Source organism: Haplochromis burtoni, unplaced genomic scaffold (genome assembly GCF_018398535.1).
Source record: "Haplochromis burtoni strain Fernald_Lab_line unplaced genomic scaffold, NCSU_Asbu1 Contig_87, whole genome shotgun sequence".
Classification (NCBI taxonomy): Eukaryota; Metazoa; Chordata; class Actinopteri; order Cichliformes; family Cichlidae; genus Haplochromis; species Haplochromis burtoni.
The window spans coordinates 992,533-1,016,124 of record NW_024582448.1 but is presented as its reverse complement, the minus strand read 5'-3'; the positions used below and the strand labels follow the sequence as shown (position 1 = coordinate 1,016,124).

The following is a 23,592-nucleotide window of genomic DNA, read 5'->3' as shown; positions in this document are numbered from 1 at the left end:
TAGCTTTGTTCACATTGCCAAGTCTAAAGTTCTTTGTAAACTAGAAGCTATAAATTATGAACTATATAAGCTATATATACCTTATAGTATTTAGCAGGATTTTAGAGCATAGAGGTGCTATGCTCTAACATTCAGACATACTCATATAATTTTTTCTTTTACTTGAACACTTAGACTTGCTCAAGTAGAATAGAAGGGAACCAGTCAATTTACAGATTAAGCCAGTGTTCGTTCGTTCTCTCTCTCTCTCTCTCTCTCTCTCTCTCTCTCTCTCTCACAATCACTTTCAAGCTGCTGTTTTTCCACTGCTTAAATTTTGATGTCATAATTTAACTTATGACAGTGGCTTCGCTATGATTTTTGTTAAGCCCGGCTCATTCAGGACACAACAACGAAAGGAGATTCACACAGCAGCTACTAAGAAAAGGTATTAATAATAATATTAATACTAATAATAATAATATTAATAAAAAGAACTATAAGCCAAATAGCTGCCAGCGCAAAACTGCAACAGTATCCAACTGATACAAATGACAGCCAGTTTGGGGCCTTTGTGAAAGAGAGGGAAAGCTTTCTTGGTAAGAAATCGGCTTATGTGCCCAAGCAGGAGAAATACTTTAGTTTCTCCTGAGGTTTGAGAAGCTGTAGATTAGGATGATGCAAAGGCAAGCCCAGCTGCCACTAATGACATAAGATATATGGTTCTAACATTATTTCCATGTAAAATGAGCACTCAGATGTTAGAGGTTATGGTCTTAACTTCAGTTTCAAATGTGGACATAAAGTAAAATACCAGAGAACATATATCAATGTAAGTAGACCTGACTTGAGCTAGTAAAATAAATGGGTACAGTGAAGGAGCCGAGGCTAGATGGCCAGTTAATTGACCACTAATGGCTTCGTAATCACAAATGGATGGAAAATATGAATAAATAATGCTAATAGGGGTTTTCCGTTAGCATACCTAGATGCCCAATCAAAATAAGGCCTGTAAATGGGAAGCACTGGAGACATTGGACTAAAACATTTTATTTATTGGGACAATTTATAAATTTCAATTTTTGTCCAAAAGTAACATTTAAGCAAAGCACTTTTTAAAGTCCTCAGTCCGAGAGTATCGATCCTCGAATATTGCTAGTTATCATGAATAAGACTCTATCTGTGTTCTTGGATTTCTACTTGACTGCGCAGAGCTTCCACATCCCATTGATGGATTTGTTAGTGTGACCTCCATTTAAACGGAGGCATCGTTTTCATTTTGTTTTAAATATCCATTCTCTCACACTGCCACGGTGTGACTATGAGCCTGTGCTGCACCTGCACGTGGGCAAGGCCGTGTTTTTGTCTTGTGGATTATACGCCTGCATGAGTTGTAGGGAAGGGGCAAAAAGCAATTGGTGAGACTTCGACTGGAGATGGAATTGCCAGTTGTATATCTTAAAGCTGGACATATTTATGTCCGGAGAGGCTCGCCTTTCTGCCTGCTCATCACACAAACTGTCTGGTAGTATGGTATGTGGGGTTTCTGCTCGTTTCATGTGCAGTGTTGATAAGACGAGACCCACTGCATGCGCATACTGTTTACTGTATGCGATTACACATTTATTTGTTTGTGTTTGATGTAAATAAATTACAAATCCCCTAAATTCTAATGTAAGGTGGGAGAAGTTATTTCCCATCATTTATTAACTAAATTTAAGTTTACATGTGTTTTACTGTGATGATAGAAGTATTGCCAGAATTGGTGAACATGAACTATAACCTTTTATTTTGTGATTTAAAAATAGATGCATAGTTTATACAATCTAACTATAGATGGTGTAAAAGATGGAAGTAGCCACTGTGAAATCCTGTTTTGAGACCTTGAGGTGATAAGTTTGATGATTTCTTGGGGTTTTAAGTTAGATGTGACAAGACTCAGCAAGACTCATGTCTGAGAGTCAAACTGTTAGAAGTGATTAGCAAAGGAGCATTCTCTGATTAATCCTCCTTACTGACACTTAAAGTTTACAAAATTATGTTTTATTCATTGTGATGTAAAATGAGAGTGTGGCTATAAAATCATCAGGAATGTGATCACTGAAGCCAGGACAGAGGACTGTTCCCTTAAACTTCAACAGGACTGGAAGTCTTTTAGCAACCGCAGGCATCGCCCCCTGGTGGCTTTTAAAAATAATAAGTAATGAAGGTTTAAACCCTAAAGCATTTGCTTTACTTTTCCAACTTTTGAAGCTATGTCCATCTTTTGTACTGTCTGTGATTCTAACAAACACATTGAACAATGGTTACTGAGCTCATTTAGGCCAATTCCATTTTTAGATTGGAAAGAAAACGGTGCACAAAACCAGTATAAACATTCTACTTGCTATCTCAACTGGTTATTCAGTTAAATGGAGAATGGTCCCACTGAAATCCCGTTAATCAGTCTAAAATAAGTGCAAATTAGGAAAACAACAACCGCTGGACAACAAGAATCTGAGGCAAACTAAGAAAGACATACAAAATAAAGAATAGTGCACTTAGTCGAAACGGGCTATTATCAATATGAGGCAAAAATATTAACCTGGAGAAAGAGCAAACATGATAAATTCTGTCTTTGAAAAGATACAACACATGAAAACTTGCTACACAATTTTCAGAATTAGCATTTTTTACATGTTAATACAGTTGCATCGTGCGTATGAAAATTTCAGTAAGGATGTTTTTTTTGTTCTAAAGTATTTTAAAAAAAGATTTAATTGTGTGAGAGCGTATCAGACCATGAGGCCAACACATGAAATTAACTGCACCTCACTTTTAAAAAAACCCGTCTTTATTAACTTCTTTTCATCTTTCCACAAAACGACAGTATTCACTGACATACGACTTGAATTAAAATCATATTTATAAAGAAAGGATACAAAAAGGGAAGTTTGTGACAAAACCATATTGATCCTAGAAAAGCACAGCTCCTTCTAACTATTCTATCACAATAGTGGCTTTGCTACAATAACCCAAATCCTTCAGTCACTCAGGTACGGTGTAACCCAGCAGTTCCACCTCTGTTGAAAAATGGCCAGTTTCAGTTGCAGATTTGTCGTCATTCGCTCCATTGTGTTGGACCTTTTTCAGTCTCTGTACCCACTGAGTTATGGATGGTGGTTCTGTTTTTTTCTAGTTTACAGTTATCATTTTCTTAGCAATCATTATCAGTAGACTGTGCCTTTGGTCTGAGCTGTATGTCTCTGTTGGTGTAGCTCCCAAAAAAAGATCAGTGGCTCTAATGGAGAATTCACTGGTAAGATTTGATCAGTTTCTTCTTTGACCCGTAGCCAAAATCCTTGGATTACTGGGCAGTCCCAAAGATATGTGAGTGCTCCTGTTTTTCCACATTTTCTCCAACAGTTGGGTTCTTTCAGATTGTGAGAGATTTTTTAGTTTCCAGTCAAATTCTTTCCATAGTTAGCTTTCAATTCCTTTATGGCAAACTGTATACGACTCCTCCCGCACTTTATCAGCAGTTATAATATTTACTTTCCTATTTTTTTCCTTAATATTTGCAATGTTCTGCATGTTTTCATTTGTAAACCTTTTATATATAAATGAGAAATATTTTTTTAATTGGGTATTTTTCCACTATATTAATAAAGTAATCTTCTATACTGTTTATAATTTTATAAGCCTCACGTTTTAATATCTGTCTCGCATCCTGTCCTATTATATATTATATTTTCACCAAATTTGTTTTATTCCATAAATTTGCTGCAGTTCTTTCTGATTACTGTGTGTGCAGCAAAACAGAATCTTGATATATATAAAAGGGGAAGCCTGACCCTGAGATGTGAAAATGTGACTTGAGCGTCCACTTAATGAAGTCAAACTGCATAAAGGACAAATGCAGAGAGAAAACTGAGGCCTGTCAGGTTAATTTTATGGGCTGTTACGTTACTGTCTGATGAATTACGTTTCACAGCAGTTATTAGAATCAGTTCATCCTGTGTGACATCTGCATGAATGAACACTGAGACATGGAGCTGGGAATACTAATGGCACATTTCTAAAAATGTTTTTGTTTGTTTTCTTCTGACACTTCCCTTGTCACTTTTGAAGACTAAGTTAAAAGGCATTTACCCACATATTTGTGCAGTGTGAAAGGTTTTTATCATGTGAAACAAATCACTGATTGTTTCATTTCAGATTTAAGCTTAAGACTGATGTGATGGAAGTATCTCTCTACAAAATGAAGGGGTCTCTTATCTGCAACCCATCTGGTGTACAATGTCTGCCATAAGCTGCTTTATTGTCTGCATGCAGATTAGTTATACACAGCTCCACCCACCTCTACAGGTAAATTCACAACCTGTGTGAGTGAATTTTGAGCACACTGATAGTTGTATACACGTGTATATAACTGCCCATGTGAAAAATGCTGCCATTTTTATGTCAAAGCAAGTAAACAATCTATGTTCTGAACAGCCATGTTTTAATCTGACAATATGCACAAATTGAAAAGTTAATGTTTTCAAACCTCAAGTCCTGTTTTAAAAGTGAGTGTAGTGCCTCCAGCCAGCAGTTGGTGGTCACCCACAGATTGTTTCTTTTTTTGCAAGCTGCATAGAGGAATTGGGTCTTATCTGCTGCGACATGCAACTTGTTCAATAAATAAGTCTTGCCATCAATTAGTTCCTTGATCAGCAGTGAGTCAGGACCTGCTAGGTCAGTTTTATGAGTATTCCTTTGATTTACAGCCACGTCTGTTTTCTGCCTGACGGGATAGGTACCCTGCAAGCATCAGATCAAGTACCCTTGATCAGATTCTGCCACTGGTGTTTATTAATCTCTTGCCGTCTGTTTCTGAATGCTGATATTAGAACAGATAATTGTTGCTCATCCATCCAAGAAACTTTCATTTGAAAGTATATGGCTCAAGCAAGATATCTTTACTCATTTCCACTGAAGACTTAAACCCAATTTAATGTAAATCTTTTAAAGACATTATCAATATTTTTCTTCCTTTTTATCACTCTAATTATAGTTTAGCTTATTCCTCTGTGCTTTAGGAGTAATGTATTTCCCTGAGTAGAGGATATGAGCCTTATTAATCCTGCACACATCTTCAGGAGGAAAGAAGCTAACCAGCTCTTTGCTCCACTTATGTCCAGCTCAAGTATTCATATCTTTCTTTCAAATATTTCTAATGAAAGAGAAATTAAAGTCCATAATTAGCCCTTTTAAGCTGTACAATGTATTCCACTCATCCTGGCGTTTGACGTATCAAAGAAAAAAAGTTAGGTCTTATGGCTCTATTATGTTGGGGGGTGTCTGAACAAGGTTTGGTCCAGTTGTTCCCCTTTAGGTCCAGCATAGTCGTGTCATGTTGGGGGTGTCTGTTGTGACCAGGGGGCAGTATCAGAATAAAATTGAGTAAATGAAAATATGCACTGTTCTTCTTTGCTTCTAAAAGCAAGTCTCTCCACTCTGTAACTATCTTGAAACACACCAATTTTTCTCTGTTTCTCCTTTAATTTACCCCCTGCTATGGAAAAGACAAAAAGGCAACTTATTTATTATTAATTTCTTCACCTTTACTACAGTTAAGGCTGATTGACATTGTAGCTCTTCACCATGAGTGTAGACAGAGATTTTGCCAAAACAAACCAGAGACACCAGAAAAACGGAGACATTTAAAATACCTCCATCCAGGTAAACATGGATATATTTAAAGAAACTAACAAAGGCTAAGCTTAACCAGCTACAAGCCACCAGCCCCAGCATGAGCGCTGGTATGAACACGGGTTCAAAGCAGTTTCAAGGAAAATTATGGAATTGATTAAAAAAGAGAAAAGAGTTGACATCCAGTTATCTTTAAAAATTATATGCACATTATTTTGAGTTGTTTAAGTGAGAGAAGCTGTTGCAACTTAGTGTAGTTTGGGGGATTTGTAATGTGTAATAGTTTGTTTTATTATGGATATAAAAAATAGAATTTAGTTGCCATCAATTATAGTTCACAGAAAGAACTGTTGTCTCTTATCGTCCTGTTCATGCCAACTTTATAACCAGTGAGCTTTCCCCTAGATTGTGCAGTCTCCCCTGGACAAAAAGCTATTGCCTTTTTGGAGCACTGCCCACAAGTGCATCTCCATAGCCTTTAGACTCCCTAAAGTCTCACAGTACCTCCTACAGAAACAAATACAAATGAGGGGCCACGTCTCACATTAGTCATGGAGAGTCTGTAGTTTTTCAGAGTGACCTTTATCCTTTGATAAAATGGTCTCTTGAGCCACCATCCTTAGGGCACTGAAAATGTATCCAGAACTCAACTCAACCGAACACCTGCGAGAGATTTTGGACTCCTGCGGGAATAACTTTTGGAAGAACTGTGTCCATCCCTTCAGCATAGTTCCAAAGATGAGGCTTTTTGAAGCTGGTGTGGTGGCACTTGGTGTCACAACACCTACTAAGATGTGTTATACAGATTTTCCTTTAATTTGTCACCTGTTTGTACACAAAGACGTAGTCAGCCAAATATGTTTCATGCATCATGAGACACACCCCCTTTTGTGTGTGGAAATTGTGCAGCTGTTTTTTCCCTTACTAGTACAATTTTTTTTGAGCAGATGAAAACTGCCAGCGTTAATAAATCTCATAAATTACCAGTTGCAAACTGTTGACCAGTCACTTTCTCTGACAGGGTGTATTACCTGAGTTTCTCCTTTCCATAAAGATGGATTGCATATGGTGCTTGATTGCTCCCTACGGTGGTAAATTACAGATTTAATAATGCTGAACTAACTGAGCATTCTCATCTCAATTGAATTTTCTCAGTTAGGAGCCAGTTACTCAGTTTCTCAGCTGTTCAGTTTCTCCTTTGCTCAAACACAAGCAAAGATATAAGCAGATGTACACAAAGGAGCTATTATTTTTGGAATAAAATTACTATCATTACTATAATTGCTTCCTTGAATAATAAATAGAGCCTGACTGACATGTTGTTGTGCTGAATACAGTATGATGTTTACCCCTATGGGTAATGATCAAAGGAATGCCCTATTATGATCCCTCTTCATGAGATGCATACAGTATCATCCTAGCATTGAAAAGAAAAATCTCTAACATGTTATTTTCGGCCTTATTTTACTTAGGTTTTTTTTTTTTATTATTTCTACAAGGCCTGGTAGTCCATGTAGGCTCAAAGCCACAAGGACATTCAGTTTCTAACCTATATCAGACCTTCGATTTTTGAAAATGTAAAACATTCATACCAGCATTGATCACATATTTTACTAATTGCATATCAAATTGCACAAGGTGTGCAGGATTGTTGTGACCAACCATTGCCCTGACTCAAAAGGTTAGCATCATAAGTCATCATCGTACATTCCAACAATCCATATAACAAAAGATTCCATAGTTAAAAGGTAAAACAGTATATAAATTATATAGGCAGATAAAAATGTGTTTACATATTTTATCCAAAGTATATCAAAAAATGTCTTAATAAGCTGCACTACCTTATTTGAGGTGCCCCTGTATATTTAGCAATTATTATAGGGGATGAAAGTACTCCTGGTGACCCATAAATAAAGACTCAGTGAAGTAAAATTGACTTTTGACCCCCTGTGGTGTTCTGACCCTGCAGCTGAGAACCCTGTTGCTAAATGGTCGCTAGAATCAGATACAAGTCTGTTTGATCCAACCACATTAATGAGGTCACTGGCTAACAAGACCTTTTGATGGCACTTGGAACTCTGAGGAAAACACAAATTAATGGAGCCTGACATCAAATGTAAAAATCATCCAGTCTTATTTCTGTTTGTTGTACCAGTGAGCTGATGTTACAAGTTTGGATGTGCATTAAAATACTGTAGTTGTCCTATTTGTGGTCTAGGGAGATTTCAATATGTGACTGTTCCTGTGCTTATACACATCTCAATATCCTTTGCAGCCTAGTGTAGACCAATTCTGTACTGCTGAAAGAGGCAGTCATGTGTGTGCTAATAATGTGTGTTTATATCTGGAATAAAAACAATTCTATTTATATTGTACCACTGAGAACTAAGTTTTAGAATCCTTTGATACCGGTGCAAATGCTAAATGCTAAGTTCAATCAAATGCACATTAGGGATAAAAAAACAAAACGGGACAAATCTAAAGTTGTGTAAGGCCATACGTCTTACACAACCTAATACAAAAAAGCAACAATATTGTCAACTTAATAAATGACAAGCAATTTTTTTAAAACAACAAACACACATACATAATTGCAATAAATTGAGAAAATGTTGCACAGGGATATAAAATTGTCTTAAAATTACAGGTCTTTTTTTTAAAGGAAGTGAGCCAGACAGGTCATTTGAAAACAGAGGAATCCTGATGTCAAACCATAGCTACCTAAGATTTAAGCCCACACTTTGAAACAGACAGGAGTGCCTTGGAGGATTTAAAGCTTCAAATGTTTCACATAGTGTCCACATTTCTACCATGTCATTTAGGACAAGCGCTAGAAGAGCTTTAAACTGATCAGTAAAACCAATAACACACCTCAATGCTACATTTTGAACTAGCATTTCATTTATTCCAGAAAGTTAGAAATGGCACATCAGTTCAATTCTGGTCATTAATCTTATTAAAACGAAGGACTGGACAACTTTTCTAGCACTAAACTTTAAACCTGACCTTAGATCTAATTCTGTCGGTGTGTATGAATAAAACAAGGCAATTTTGAATTTCAAGGTATTAGGTTAAAGAAAATTTTGTTATATCCAACTGTCAGCATCATTAAGACAAGCAGTAAAGCCTTTAGGGTTGTGTATATGTCCTCTTTATATTATGGGTGTGCTATCTGTGCAAGCAAGGCAGGCACTGCTTGCCCAGTAAAGTCTAAACATACACAACAATAACAACATATCAAACACATCAATCTCTCTCCTTGCATTTCCAAATGATGGTATCTCCATTAAAGGAACTCATATTGTTTGTTTGCATCAGTCTTGTAAATTAGTGACATGTGACTGTATTTGGCTATTGATTCTAGAAGGTTGAGCACCAGTCGCTGAATCTATAATTGATGCAATTTTCCTGTACATGGCCCCTCCTGTGTCCCACTCACAAGCATTTTTTTAGCTGTGCAACATGATTAAACCTGTGAAAAGCCTTCAGAAAGAGAGAGAAAATTTGGGTCATGAATGACAGCACGAAGGAGTATAGAAAGGTGCAAGATGCAGGAGACTGCACAAAAAAGACAAGCAGCACAAAATCATGAAATGGTGTGTTTGGCTCATTGGTGTGTTAAACAGGCACTGACTGTGCTTGTCTTTCCGTTTGTGTGTCAGGGGAATATCCTGTGTTGTTAAGCAGCATTTGACATCCTCACACCTTCATCACAGAGCCTTCCCTTAATATCGAGATGGCACCAAAGCTCTTTGATGTCCCAGTATGTAACCACTTAATCCCAAAGAGGGAGGGAGGAAATTTATGTTTCTGAACTTGTACACACAAAGACACGTAGTTTTATAGTGGTAGCTTGGGATTTCACACTGATAATTTAAAAAAGTTTACAGAGAAATTACAGAGTGTGTGCTTGTCATTGCATGGGCTATCAATGACGTCACACAGCTCCGTTTTACAGGACGACAAAAGCAAATTAGCCAGTGGATCAAGTTTTGTTAAATCTGGGCGCACGGAGATCACACCCTGCTGTTTAAATAATCTGCTTCCGCTTTGGATTTCCCTGCAGGGAAGAAGACTGTAGCTCCACTCATATCAAGCTGTGCAAAATTTAAAAAGAACATCAAGAGGATGTTCTTATAGTTTTTGTGCCAGATTTGGCGTCACAATGTCAACCAACAGAGAGGTAAATGTAGTAGAAGAGCTGTGTCTGTTAGTTAAAGAAAAGCTGACTGAAGCGTTAAGACAATGAACGACAAGTCTCCCTTATTGCTGCTGTTATTATGTGCCGTGCTGAAACAGATGCCGTGTGTCTCAAAGAGCATTGTGAAATGTCATGTCTCTTCTGTCATGAGGTGACATAGCAAACGGGAGATTAGAGGATGAGTTAGTGAGCATGAGCATAGAAGAAAGCAAAGAGAACAAGGCAGGAGAGGGAGTGCTGGTTCAGTGTATGAGTAGTTGCAGTTTCAGTGTTCCATTGAATGAATAATAGAGGAAGAAGGGAGGGTTAAGAGCATTTCCTCTTAATGTGGAAAGAAGGGAAAGACAGAAGGGAAAGCATGTACACTAAGGCATGCATGTTTGTTAGGTTTTGCAGGAGTTACCGCACACTTAAAGCATTATTTCAGAGCAACAAAGCATTCAAATGTCAACCCTGATCATACATGATCGAATTCTTAAATGTGTCTCCTGGGGGATGTCTGGAATTTTTACTGATTAATGAATTAGGTTGTACACGTAGAGAGGTGGAAAATCGCGGCCTTGGCTAATAAGATTTGAAGCTTTCCTCTTTCAGACCTACCCCTATTTCATCATTCCTCCTCTTCCCATCAAACCCACTAGCTAAGATGCTGAGTATACGCCAGTGGCAGCAACCCGGAGAACAGTTTTTCAAGCTCCTGAAGCGGTCTTGCTTCCTTTTTTTTCTTTCTTTCTTTTTCCCCCCTCTGCTTAAGCTCACTTGGCTGAGTTCTTGCTGACTTAGCAGCTTCTTCTGCGGATGCTTCTGGAGCTGCACACAGAAGTGTGTATGTGTGTTTTTTTATATATATACACGTATGTATTAAAAAAGAATAAATAAAGACAGCATTGGGAAAAAGTGTGTCAGGGAAACGGAAAACACTGCTATACCATTATTTTCCCCTTGCAGGTCAAGGATAAGAGACAAACATGAAACACCATGCTCAATCATCTTTATGTTAGTGTTGTTTCTGAGTCCTAGGTCTCTGAATTATACTTGTATTACTTTTCTATGTGGTTTTAATTTTATCAGCAATACTCTTTCTCTAGTTGATTTTACTAGATTTTGACAGTTGTCCTATATTTAATCTTATTTTAAGTGTTGTTAATAGCACACCTACAATACACTTTGTAATGGCTGTTAAAAGTAGTATGCGGATAGGATGCCACACACACTCACACACCATTTTATTAACTATTAGTTCTATTGAAATGCTTGCTGATGCACTCAGGCTTCAGACTCCTAAACTCTAAATGGTCGGTGTCCAAGGATTTTCTTCTTTCTTTTTCTTGTATGTGTAAGACTTCAAACAGGGAGGATATTTAGTGTGATTTAAACTGTTGTTTATGATCCTGTGTATACTACATCATTACCTGAGAGTGACTTGTTAATAAGACCCCTGCTGTTTATAATTAAGTTTTGACCAATTAGCTTTTTTTTTCTTATTAATTAATTTTTTTCAATGCTGTGCCACCTCAGGTTAATGATTCAATGTTAACAGTATGTCGAACATAACACTGTCGAATCCCCCCTTCAGCTCCCTGACCACTTACTCTGAGGGGTGGAGCTTCAGCTGGGTGCAGACAAAGTGCATGCTACAAGATTTCCGTCCACTGAAGCGAGAATTTGCAGAATCAGGGAGTCCAATATTTAGACAGTCTTACCAACTTCCAACAAGTTTGCTTGGAGAAATGCTTCCTTGCTTTAAAAAGCTTTAGATGAAGCATCTCTGGTAATTCCAGTCTACAGTGTAGCAGTCAAGTGCATTCTCAGCCTTCTCAGCCTTCACAACAAATAAAAAGTTGTCTGTCTGAGCCAAGGATGCCAATCTCCAGTCTCCTCTGCGGCAGTCTCCCTTAAAGTGTTATGCTCAAACAAGTACCCAGTTGAGCCCATTTAGTTCATATTTGCCTCTTTAGAAACAGGCAAAAACATCGTTAGCGTTAATTCTCCACTTGGTCTTTTATTTTGAAATTGGTCTTCATTCTCTGTGCTGTTCTCGTGTCTGACTTCCTGCCTCTTCATCTGCTCTGGGCAGCTTCTGTAAAAAAAACAAAAAAACACCCCAAACTATTTTGATCAGCTTGAGAGGATGTGTCAGATCCTCATTATTCCTGGGTGGTGGAGACTGAGCAGTTAGAAGTTGATTTCTATTTCTATGTCCTCTACCACCTGGGTTTCTCTTTCACCCCCACCCTCCATCTGCCATCCTGAGGTGGGAGAGGTGTAAAAAATACTCCACAATAAAGGCCATCCCTTTTTTCTCATTTATTTATTTTCTTTCATTAGAATTTTATTTAAAGTTCAAGAAAATATCCTATAAGTTGAGAAACAACAACATAATGAAATTTGTTTAATAATAATCAAGATTACTAATCCAAAAAAAAAAAAAAAAAAATCAAAGATTATTAATCAGCAGCTCTGCTACCCAGGATTTATGCACAGCTCTTGAAGTTGTTTTTTTACACCTGTACAAGTCCACGACATCGGCTGAATCACTGGCCTCCACAGTGTCTGTTCAGGCCTCGGCCTCCAGCTGGGGCCAATCTGTTGGTCAGGTGTGGCTCAGCGGTAGCAGCCATGGCCTTGCCAGCAAGCTGAGAGTGCACACAGCACAAATACAGAAAGGAACACTGCTTACACTGCAGTGCAACACACAGGATAAAATCCACACTGTATTCTGGTGGCAATTCATTGTTCTTCAAATGTTTCTTTTTAATCTTGAAGGGCATCTAAATAGAAACAGGAACATTATTCTCTGAGTTGACAGAAATCAGAGTGTTTCCCATCACTGTAACTGAACTGGGGCAGTGATGTGGAAAGTACAATTCATCTACAAAAACAAAACAGAAATGATCAAAGACGACTGATTGGACGACTGATCTTTTTTGTTTTTAACTGATGTCTTAACCTCACAATGTTGCCATAGACAAGCTCTGATAATGTGTTAAACCCCACAGGAGAAACACTCGAGCCTGGCTCCTGTTAGCCAGTTGCACATAAAAAGTAGTGAGCGGACCCAACATTGGCTGGATTATGTCTAAATAAAGCCTTGCACTGTATGAATCACTGTGTCACTGATCCCCTCTGCTTCCCAGACAACAGGTTTGCCTTCTGCAAGCTGTCACTGGCTTTCCACTCTTTCAACTGAAGAATAAAAGAGAGGAGAAACCGAGACTGTGTGAGGGAGAGAGGGGAGTTGACGTTCATCAGTCGAGTGCCGTGGCTTAGCCTAAGAGGCTTGAATAATCAGTATGTTAAGCTGTCAGGGTGTGCGCTCGCACCTACCACACGCTTACTAACTCCTGGGTGCTTTTTAATCAAGCAAAAATGCTGAGAGGCAGTGGCGAGTGCCAGGAGCCCAGGCTAAGAGATGAGCTTTAGAATATCTGTTACACTTTCTCCTGACATTACCAGACGTGCATTTTCACTGTAAGCTGCAGACACGTCTGTTTTTTTTTCTTTCCTTTTTTCTTTAAAGAGGACACAGTCATTTTCTCCAGTCCTTTACTCCATGTGAGTCATCATATTCAGTGTAGCTGCCTTGTAGCGCGATTCATGTGTGCGTTCTACAAATGGCTTTCACATTTACTGTGAATGAAGGCAATCTGTGTAGTTTCTAGTCTATTGTTCTCATTTTTTTCATGACCTACTGCACTACAGGAGACCCTGGTGCAGAGCGCAGTTACAGCATTGCTCAACTGTGACAGTCTAATTTAGATTATGAACCCAGACGTTATCTACTGCTTTGGCTTGGACAAAATCAAAGGGCAACTGTGGAAAAACTAAAATACACCCTTACTGCCACAGGAAATAAGGGGGTGGGTAGAATGTAGGTGATGCTTGGGCTTGATTAATTGATCATCAACACGTGTGAGCACCTTCATAAAAGCTCAAGTTTTGGCAATTGTGTGTTAACACAATGGCAAGGTCTTAAAGGTAAAGGTCTTAAAGAAGCAATTGTTGCTTCCAGAACAGTTGTAAAGCCATTTCCAAACAATTTGAGGTCCGTCATTCTACAGTGAGAAAGGTTCTTCACAAGTTGAAAACATTAAAGATGGCAATTTCACCCCAAGATGTGAAATGCTCAGGGAAATTTTAAAAAAGGCTGAGGGCTACATCTCCGACTCTATGGGCCTCAGCTAGCATGTTAAATGTTAAACTTATTGACTGTACAATTAGAAACAGACTGAACAAGTATCCCTTGTTTGGAAGGAAGCCTCTCGTCTCTACAAAAGAATATGGCAGCACTGTTTAGGTTTTAGCAGCTGCATCTAAACGATCACAGGACTTTTGGATCAGTATCCTTTGGACAGACAAGAACAAAGTAGAGATGTTTGACCATAATGCACAGAGGTACATTTGGAGAAAGCCAAACATAGCATATCAGCTCACAGACCCATCAGGAACATATTCTGTTAAATCTGTTCCTCTTGGGCAGAAACGCATAACAAATCTAAGGTATGTATACGTTTTCTGCCCACAACATGCTACCTAAGCATTAAAGAAAATTCCTAACATGTCTACTTGGATTGGAAACCACCTTTCCTCTCAAAGGGCCAATACAAACACAGACTTGTGTTGTGTAATTCAGGAAGTTCAGACACATAATTTCAGCTTTTAGTTGACGTTAGCTTCGATGTCTGAATGCTTTGTTTCTGCGGTTCACTGACAGTCCAGTGTGCAGCAACTAATTTAGACCTGAACGCTGTATAAGAGCTCTTGAGCTGTGTAACAAACTGTTATTGCATAGCACAAACCATGAAGAATAATAGTGCTGTTGTTGCAAGACCATTTATAAGATCGAGACCTTAGCTTTGCAGAGCAGTGACTAACATACAACTATGTTGGCCACTGTTTGATCAGTTTTGTGCCTTTTGGAAAAGTATCTTTAAAAAAGCTAAATTATATACAACATATTTTTATGTTGCAGGGATAAAAAAAATGTATATAAAATATATATATATATATATATATAAATAAAAACACGTGTGTGTGCATAATACTGATTATGTTGTTTCTTATAGCAAACAAGAGAATGTTTAGTGTCTTGCTTGCTTCTGACACATTTCAGACTTGGATGAAGCAAGAAATGGCAGACTGCAAGGCAGCTGCTCATTCAGAAGAACAGTGAGGGGTTGGGGTTACACAAACTTTTTAACCAACCATTGATTATTTATTTCCATCCATCCATATTCTTAACTGCCTATCTTACTTATTGGTGCCTGAAGGGCTGGATTCTATTCCAGCTGGCATAGTGTGACTCATAGGAAGAATTTTGACAATTTTCTTTGTCAAAAGTGGATAAAATCTGACTGATTTGAAAAGCTGTAAGACTGTTAATTGTAGAGGAGTTTTGAAAAATTTTGGATCTTAGAGTCTTTACACTAATTTATTATAGAGTTGGGTAAAAAGACTGCAATTCATCATTTAGTCTGTGCTGTTTAGGTCATTAGAAGAACAATTATGATAATAATAATAATGATACTAGTAAATGAATAAATAGTAGCTTAATTAAATTCACACACAATGACCTAGGTGCATACCATATAGCAGTGAGGTGAATTTTGAGGTCAAACGCCAAAAATAAAATTAATAGCACCGGTTTTGGGCTGTTGTCATGAGGCGGATGATTCTCTGGAGGGTGGGGCAGGAGTGGTTGGAAATTCTGAGTCAGTGGGTGGGTGTGTGGATTTAAAAAAGTCCTCTGAATAATTGATTGTTACATGTGAGAGACACCAATAAGGTATGCACAGTGTTCCTCTGTCACAATCTGGGTCACAGTATGTGACTGCATCAGCAGGTGTAAACTGTCGATGTTGAAATGGTGAGAGCAGCTGATATTGGTATGACATGGATGGAATTACAGGAAAATTGGACACTCAATTTCTTCTTTAGCACTACTCAAACTCTATCAATCTTATATTCCATTGTGCTTGTTTCTTCCAGGTCATTTTTTTAAATTTCCCGTGAGAAATCTTAATATCAGTGTTCCCATGAGCAATTGGAATATTTAATTCATTTGAAGCTGTCACAGCTTTGCTGTTGTTTTAACTGAGAAAACAATAAATCTGCATAGAAGTGCTTGTTCTTTTAAATAGAAAAGTAATGAGTAACTGCACTCGTATTCAAAGCATAAAATGGACCTTTCAACACATGTCAGACACGGTAATAAATGAACACAGTGGAGCTCTAATCTAATTAAGAAAAAACCTAAAAACAGAGGAGCACAAGGCTAATTCTGACACAACCCTCCACTCTGGGTTTGTGCATAGCTCTTTAATCACTACAGTCCGCTTTACTCCAAGCCAACAATAATATTTTCTTGTCACTTCACCACTGCCCGTATTAGCGAGTATAAAAATAGTACACGGGGCAGAGGGGCTGCCTATTTATGACCATACTTCACCACCCATAGTGATGCAAGGAAAGCAGCGGGGAAGGCTAAAGCTCTGTTCCTGCCTCACCTTTTGCTTCTTAACCCTCAGCAGCCTCTTCCATTTCGCCCCCTCCCTACTCTCCATCCTCCCTGATTGATCTCAAAAACCTTCGCTAGCTTAAATTACATCAGCCAGTGGCTTTTGCGCGGAGACAGAACGGCCCTCGGGTTTCATAGATCATAATTCTCTCCAATAGCTTCAACTTTTAAGAGATGCCATGTTCAATTTCAGCAGTGCCTCACACCCATCCATTGCTTTGAATTATGACACCTGATAGATTGTTTAAGTTTATGGCCCAGCTCAGTGACAGAGAAATGCTTACAAATCAACTGGTCTAAAGGCAGGAGTGAAATGTAAAAAAACAGACGGTGGCCTCAGGAGTGCCCACTGGTTTGTTTGCACAGTTCCTATGCAAGTGTTTTATCAACTACCCAGGGTATAATTTCTCTAAATGCCCATTGGTTGCTGTACCGCTTGATGCTCTCAACCACTCGAGCTAGAATGAAAAAATATATATACTTTCATGTTTTGGTATGGCTATACCTAATAGCATCTGACCAACTGCTAATTTGAATTAACTGCAAGGGTCTTTTCAATGTGGTTGAAGTTGTTTTATTCATTTTTAGTTGTCTGATGTATGAAAGCACTGTAATGTATCTTAAAAAATATGGCATGCCTAAGCACAGCTGCCTCAAAGAGCCTGTTAAGTTCTGACTGCCTCAGTCGCTGTTTTTTGCTCCCAACATCATCAACAGTGATGAATGGTAGCTTAGAAATGTATTCCACTAATCACAACAAAGAACTGATTTCAGTATTTTGCTAACGGTCACGTTGGCAAGGAAGCAAGCTAGCTAAAGTTAGCCATCTAGCAGCTTCACTAAGTATCACAGAGTTTTCGGCAACACCCTATAATTATGGCGGGTACACCCCAAATTAAAGGTGTATTGGTTAATTATACAGTATGGAAAATGGTTTTAAATTTTCTGTCCTGCTCATGTGAGTGGCATTGATGCACAGTGGCTTTAAATGTTTGTGACACCAAGACCATTAGTTGTTCATTACAAAATGTCGTTTTTTTCCCTGTAAACATGCAACACAGGTGACTAGATGATTGGTTTGGTTTGTCTAATAGTGTGACTGTAGTAGTGAAGCACATTTTAATTTCATTTTCATTACTGTTGCTCAAACCAAATGAACCTCGTCTGCTGTACTTGGAGTCAGTTGGTTTGTATAATACATGGAAAATTAACCTTTTTTCAAATTAAATTTTGGGTTCCTCCAATTATGAAAACAAGATAATTGAAATAGCTGCCACAAATTGTTTCATGATAATTTCCTTGTGTGTTCTATAAAACCGACACCCCCATTCCTTTTACAACAGTACCCATTCCTAAAAGTCCAAAATCACTCCCACCAGCCTGCGTCAGGCTCAGTTCAGTCTGCACTGAATGATTGACTGTTGAGTCACAGTTGCAGGAAATCATGGTTCCAGGAAATCCATTGTTAAAAGAATATATACAGTAAATGCAACATGTGCTTAAAGTTAATGAGCACCCCTGTTAAATATCATGATCATTTTTGCCGTAGATGAGCAGCTTTAGGCTTTTTTTTATTGTAGGTCATCTGATTTGGTATATGTACCAGTTTGACAGTTGATTTAGGAGAACTAAACCACTTTGGCTTCAGTCCATACGTACACACCAGGTTTGTGTTGGCAAGAGAAAAATTTAAAGACACACTTGTATTTATATGTATGCCAAATATCATGTGCAGAGTATGGACATGGCATTATACCTGCAGCTATTTTATATTTTTATTTTATTTCATTTTATTTTTCTGTGTCATCACTCCACAAACACCTAGGTTCCCTCCACTGCTAGAAGAAATTCTACGATTTTCTAGCAATTTTCTGGATTATTTGTTTTTTTTCCCCAGTTTTTTTTTAATTTACCTACACATCGAATTTATTATTTACGGAACGCTTCATTAAAATACCAAACAAGCAACCAAGAACCCTGATGATTTTTCTGTTTTGTTTTTTTGTTTTTTTTTGTTTTTTTTGTTTTTTAATAGTGTGGATTTATCCTGAAAGTGTAGTTTACAGAACAAGACCTTAATCTTATGCTATTAGATGATTGAATGTAAACAGCATGCCACATGTGTACACATTTTAATCCTTAAGGCTGTCATTTTATGGTGTTAAATCACATCCACAAAAAGGGAGGGTTCAGGGTTTGAGAGGTGCGGTTGAAATGCCACTTGAAAAGCAAAGATGAAGTAAAAATGACTTTCCATGTTATTCATATGCTGTAATCAATCTTTATTATGAAAATATATACACTAGTCCTCAGTTAGTTTATCATTTATTAGCTCAAAGGGAAGAACTCCACAGTGTAAAGACAGGAATTCTTTGTCAGGCCTTTTGTTCGTGTCCGTTTGCTCTCCTTTACTGCATGACAGCATCCAGTGAGTGTCACAGGTCTTTTTCACACTGAGCCAGTCCCCACACAGGCAGCTCCCACCACACTGTGCACTGGGCCAGGCCAGTGGGAGATCCGGAATGGCTCAAAAGGGCCAAGCCACAAAGGGCCAGCTGCTTGCATTGCATTGGCTTTACATAGGAGGAAGTACTGGATACATGTGATGCATCTTTTTCCAGTGCAGTTATTAGATTTGGAAAATTAGGGGAAATGAACAAGCTCTATTAACACATTTTGCACCCCTTTAATAGATCTCTGCTCAGCTTTAATCAGTCTTTATTTTGTAAAAACAATTCCTGCCTGTTCACATTTCATTTGCTGCTCTTTCAGCACTACATTTGTGTGTTTTGCTCAAATCAAACCTCCACAAACACCTAGTGCCCTAAACTGACAGCTGTGGCATTCTGTGAAGTGAAGGTGTAAAACTGCCGTGACACGGTGAGCAACACTCGTTGTCTGCATTAAATACACGCAGCTCAGCTTAAGCATAAAGTGGTGGCTTATAAAGCCACGCAAGTGCGCAAGCAGGCGTGTGCAAACACATCACAGGGGTTCATAAATATCTCATTCTTCTAGGGATGTTGCATATGCATTCTTATGAGAGCTTACGGTGCAAGAGCGCAGTAAGTGCATTAAATATAGCTGCACGGGAGCTCCTGGGCTCATGAGAGAGTTGCGTCAATAAGAAGGAAAACAAGGCCACTTTTATTTCATGTACCTATAGTCCTTTTAGGTTTGCTTTGAGGTGTATGTTTTTACTTACAGTAGAATTACTGTCTGAATTCATGAATATAAGTTGTGATTCACTAAATGCAGCTGACTATTTGATGAAAACGGTGCATTCACAATGATGGTGTTTACTGGTCAGACCTACATCTTTTATTCCAACTTTTGCCATTTTGTTTCATTTCCGTTTAGGCTGTCGTCTTTTTTTCAGATGCTCCTTTGAGCAGTCACCACAGCCTCCCTGTCACCCTGTCCCTTGCATCCTCTTGTGTCTTTCATTTAATTGTCTGTCAATGATTTGGAAAACAATAAATCACTTTTTTTTTGCTGCTATACTCTTTTGCTGGTTTTGCACCCCTTTCCTTTACAGAGGTCTGTTTTTTAAGCCTCTCTAAATCTCCAAACTCACTAAGAATTGTCTTTATCTTGATATAAAAGAGAAGCTTTCGTCAATGGGATTCATCTAACCGACGTCAGGTAGCGTCTGTAGGTGACCCCGTGGAAGCATTAACGTCTGCACCTGCAAGGGTCTGCCATCAACTCCACTTTATGGTGCTCAACTGAGGTATTGGTTGATTGTCAGCGTGGCCTTTTGGTATGGTGCAGGTATCCTCAGGCGCATGAATCTGCTGCTACCTGAGCCCATAATTGCCTCTGTCATTGCCACCTGGAGATGTCCCACAGTAGAGGATGCGGGGCAGCAGTTTGCCCTAGCAATGTCAAAAGCACCCGCTAGCCTGGTCCCAACTCGGTACTGGATGACCTTTTCCCAACCCCCACCATAGCGTTTTTTTGCCCCCATAATGTCTTTAGGAATGTCCCTATATAAAAGGCACATTTTAAGTTTAATAAATGGATGTTTATCAAGTTAAGGACTAATTGAGTTAATCAAGATTACACTTATTGATTAGAACTTTCACCATAGTAGCTCTACAACATTATTAAGCCTAAGATTTCATTACTGAATAAAAATTAATTGTTTGGATTAATGAAAGACAGAAGAGAGTCAGCATCTTGGCCACAGCCAGCTGAGCTTCTGCTGTGCACTGGTGCAAACACACACCAGCACGTTCCTTCATTCTTAATTTACACTTCCTAATAAACTAACAGCCTGACACTTGAAGAAATGAGTATGAGCATGCAGTCGGCAGCATCATAAATCCTCTCTACACTGACATATTTGTAGTCAAAAACACCGTAAAGATGCCAAATCAAAGTACTGCTCACAGTTACAGATTTCTGTGTTTTCTTTCTGTTCTTGTTTGTCACTAACGATGCTGCTCTCCCCTGAGGCGGCCCTATTGGGACGACTGACGCTCCCACAAGGCTTTGTCACAGATGCTCTTTTTGTCTAAATTAGAAAATGATTATCACAGAGAGAAAGGTCAAACTGTCTGCAAGACACAATGAGTTCTTTTTAAGTTAAAAGTCACAGGCAGGCTTAGTATGATTGCAATATGGAAATATAATGTGAATATACATGCAAATGATGGTGTTTTTAACTTCTCACATAGGAAAATGTGAACATGTAAATAAACTATGCAAAGTTGAATGTGGTGTGTAAGAAACGGGCATTTTTAATTGCCGTGTTGCATTTAGCAGAGAGATTGATAATAAAAATCGTTTCAGCTCTTCACACCTGTAACTCTGCATATAAGAGGAGGTTTTTCGGTGGAGTGAAAACACAAGTTAAATTAGTATTATGCATTCTACCTGCGCCTCAAAAACCACCCTCAAAACCCCACATGGGAAGCAGCAGCTGATGTTGTTGTAAGGTCCAATTTTCAGAAATGATTGAGTGGCTTTAAAATCTCTTGGCTGGCAGTATTGATGTCTAAAGCACTTTAGCTGTATCTCTGTCTCAGTCACACACACACACAGACATATACACACTCCACTTCCCCTTCCTGGTGAAGTACAGGATGTGCGGCTCAAGAACTAAGCAGTTTTTTCTCCTCCTCTGCTGTTGCCAGGAATGCTTTATGGGCCATGTTAATATTGGACTTCTCTGGGTAGAAAGATTACTTGATTCAATCAAGCAAGTCGCTGCCTTGTAAAGTCATTACACTTTGTGCAATGTCATGTGTTCTGGAGCCAGCGGACGGACCCGTGTTCTGCTAGGAAGTGGCCTAGCGAAAGCATGTGTGCCTTGCACGTCAGCAGCTATAAATAGCCATCACCAACTAACATAAACACTTTTCAGAAATCAATTAGAGATGCCTTTTCCGCTACCAAAATACAGCATGCTGTCCTTGTCAATTTGTGCTCCGGGGCAGACTTCAAAATAAAAGAAAAAAAGAAAAGACTTCTCAGTGAATTTGCACGTGGTTAAAGCTGGAGGGTATGAGATTGCAAAAGACAAAAGGGGAGGAGATGCAGCGATTGCAGGGTAGAGAAGGAGGAGGAAGTTGATATCAAAGCAGAATATCAGTGAAAGAACAAAAATATGGTGACCTCACTGATAGCATCTCCGTGTCACTTTTCTAAGGGGAAAGAAGTGCTGCAGGGAAAACTTGTAATATGCGTATAGATAAGGCAAAGAAGACAGAAAAAGGTGAGAAGAGAACTGAAAAGAGCGGCAGTTTTAGAGGTGCTTTAGGTGAGTAAAGAAGAAAAAGAAGAGGAGAGAGCAGCAAGTACTTTTTCCAGCTCAGTGCAGACTGAGAAAAGCAGACTCTTACCTGCTCAGAGGTTGTGGCTGGTGGGACGGAGAAGTGAGGAGAGTCAAAGGGTCCCGGGGTGGTCTGGGTGGTAGGGGGTCTCGGTCCGGCTCGAAGCGGGGCTGGAGGGTGGTCCAGGAGAGGGGAGGAAGGATGGAGTGACAGGGAGCAGGGAGACGGGGAGGCTAAAGGGGGGAGAATAAACGCCGCTTGCCTCTCCCTCCCTTTCTCTCTCTCTCTTTATCTCTTTTCTCCTTCCAACATACACACACACACAAACACACACGCGCTCGGAGGCAGACTCCAAAAGCCCGAGTCACTCAGATAATAGACAGAGAAAGAGTCTTTACATTTACAAGCTCTGCCACAGGGGGAGGATGGGGTGAGCTCCCCTCCCACTCTCCTCCAGGCAGCCAATGGCAGGTGGCAGAGAGGTGTCCAGCCAGCCAATGAAAGCAGAGGCAGACGGTGCCTTACCCCAGCCAATAAGTGCAGTAGCTCATATCCAGTTGGAATAATTACAATATGGAAGGAGTCATGAAAGGCTTCCCTTCTGAAGGACAGAACAGGCGTCACACTCCTGCCACAGAGTGTGATTTAGGGCTGCCACAGACATTAGAGTGATTAGATTCTGGGCCAATCATCCCAGCACCATACCACTGCTGCTTGACAGTAAAAACTAAAGAGGGTTCTAGTTCACTGGAGTTTGAGAATTAGTCATTCACACACACAAAAAAGCACAAGCACTCATGTGTTTATATTCACAGGCTGTCACATGCAAACCTTATGAATTGTCATGTGTCACGCTCTGTACCTTTAACGCTGAACATCTACAGGCTCGTCAACTATGAGCGGAGAATAAGAACCGAGTGTGAAATTTCATCAGGCACCTTTGCTCTCACGCTCACTGAGGACCATACCTCACTTCCACAAGTCTTATTTTATTTCCTCCCTCTCAATCGATGGCTCCGGCAGGCAGCGGGCATAATAAATGATCAATGGTGAGCGGTCAGGTTGAGGAATGAGAGGCACATCACCAATTCAGGAAACAAAGGAAACACCAGTTATACTATTACATCAAAAAAAACAGAAAAGTGGTTGTTCTTTTAGTCAGCACATTTTGATGACTTGCTGAAAAGTAGATTTTATTTATTAATTTTTTTAAGAATTCTCAAGGGCCGCCAGCTGTGGAGGATGCAGGGTTTGAAACGGCGCTATGAAACCCAGCACTTTCCTCACTTGGTTCACAATTAACAATACCCTGATATCCTTTTGAAAAAAGAACATTCCTCAAGGAAAATGATACTCCCATTTTCTTAACTGCTGTTCTGAGTTCTGCTACAGTCTATCCCAGCATCCATTGGATAAGAAGTGAGTATAGAGTGGAGAGACCG

General features: G+C 39.1%; 1 protein-coding gene across 9 annotated transcripts in view; it reads right to left on the bottom strand.

The window, feature by feature from the left end:
- pcbp3 (poly(rC) binding protein 3) overlaps positions 1-22,564 on the bottom strand; it is a 78,576-nt gene extending 56,012 nt beyond the window's left edge. For 3 of the 9 annotated variants that reach the window (XM_014334682.2, XM_014334681.2, XM_005925791.3), the window contains exon 1: positions 22,220-22,561. The gene's annotated coding sequence lies outside the window, so the exon portion shown is untranslated. Of the gene's footprint in view, positions 1-22,219 lie in introns of all 9 variants that reach the window. The other 6 variants (XM_014334685.2, XM_005925792.3, XM_042222502.1 and 3 more) reach the window with 5 other exon arrangements.
- Between the last annotated feature and the right edge of the window lie 1,028 nt (positions 22,565-23,592).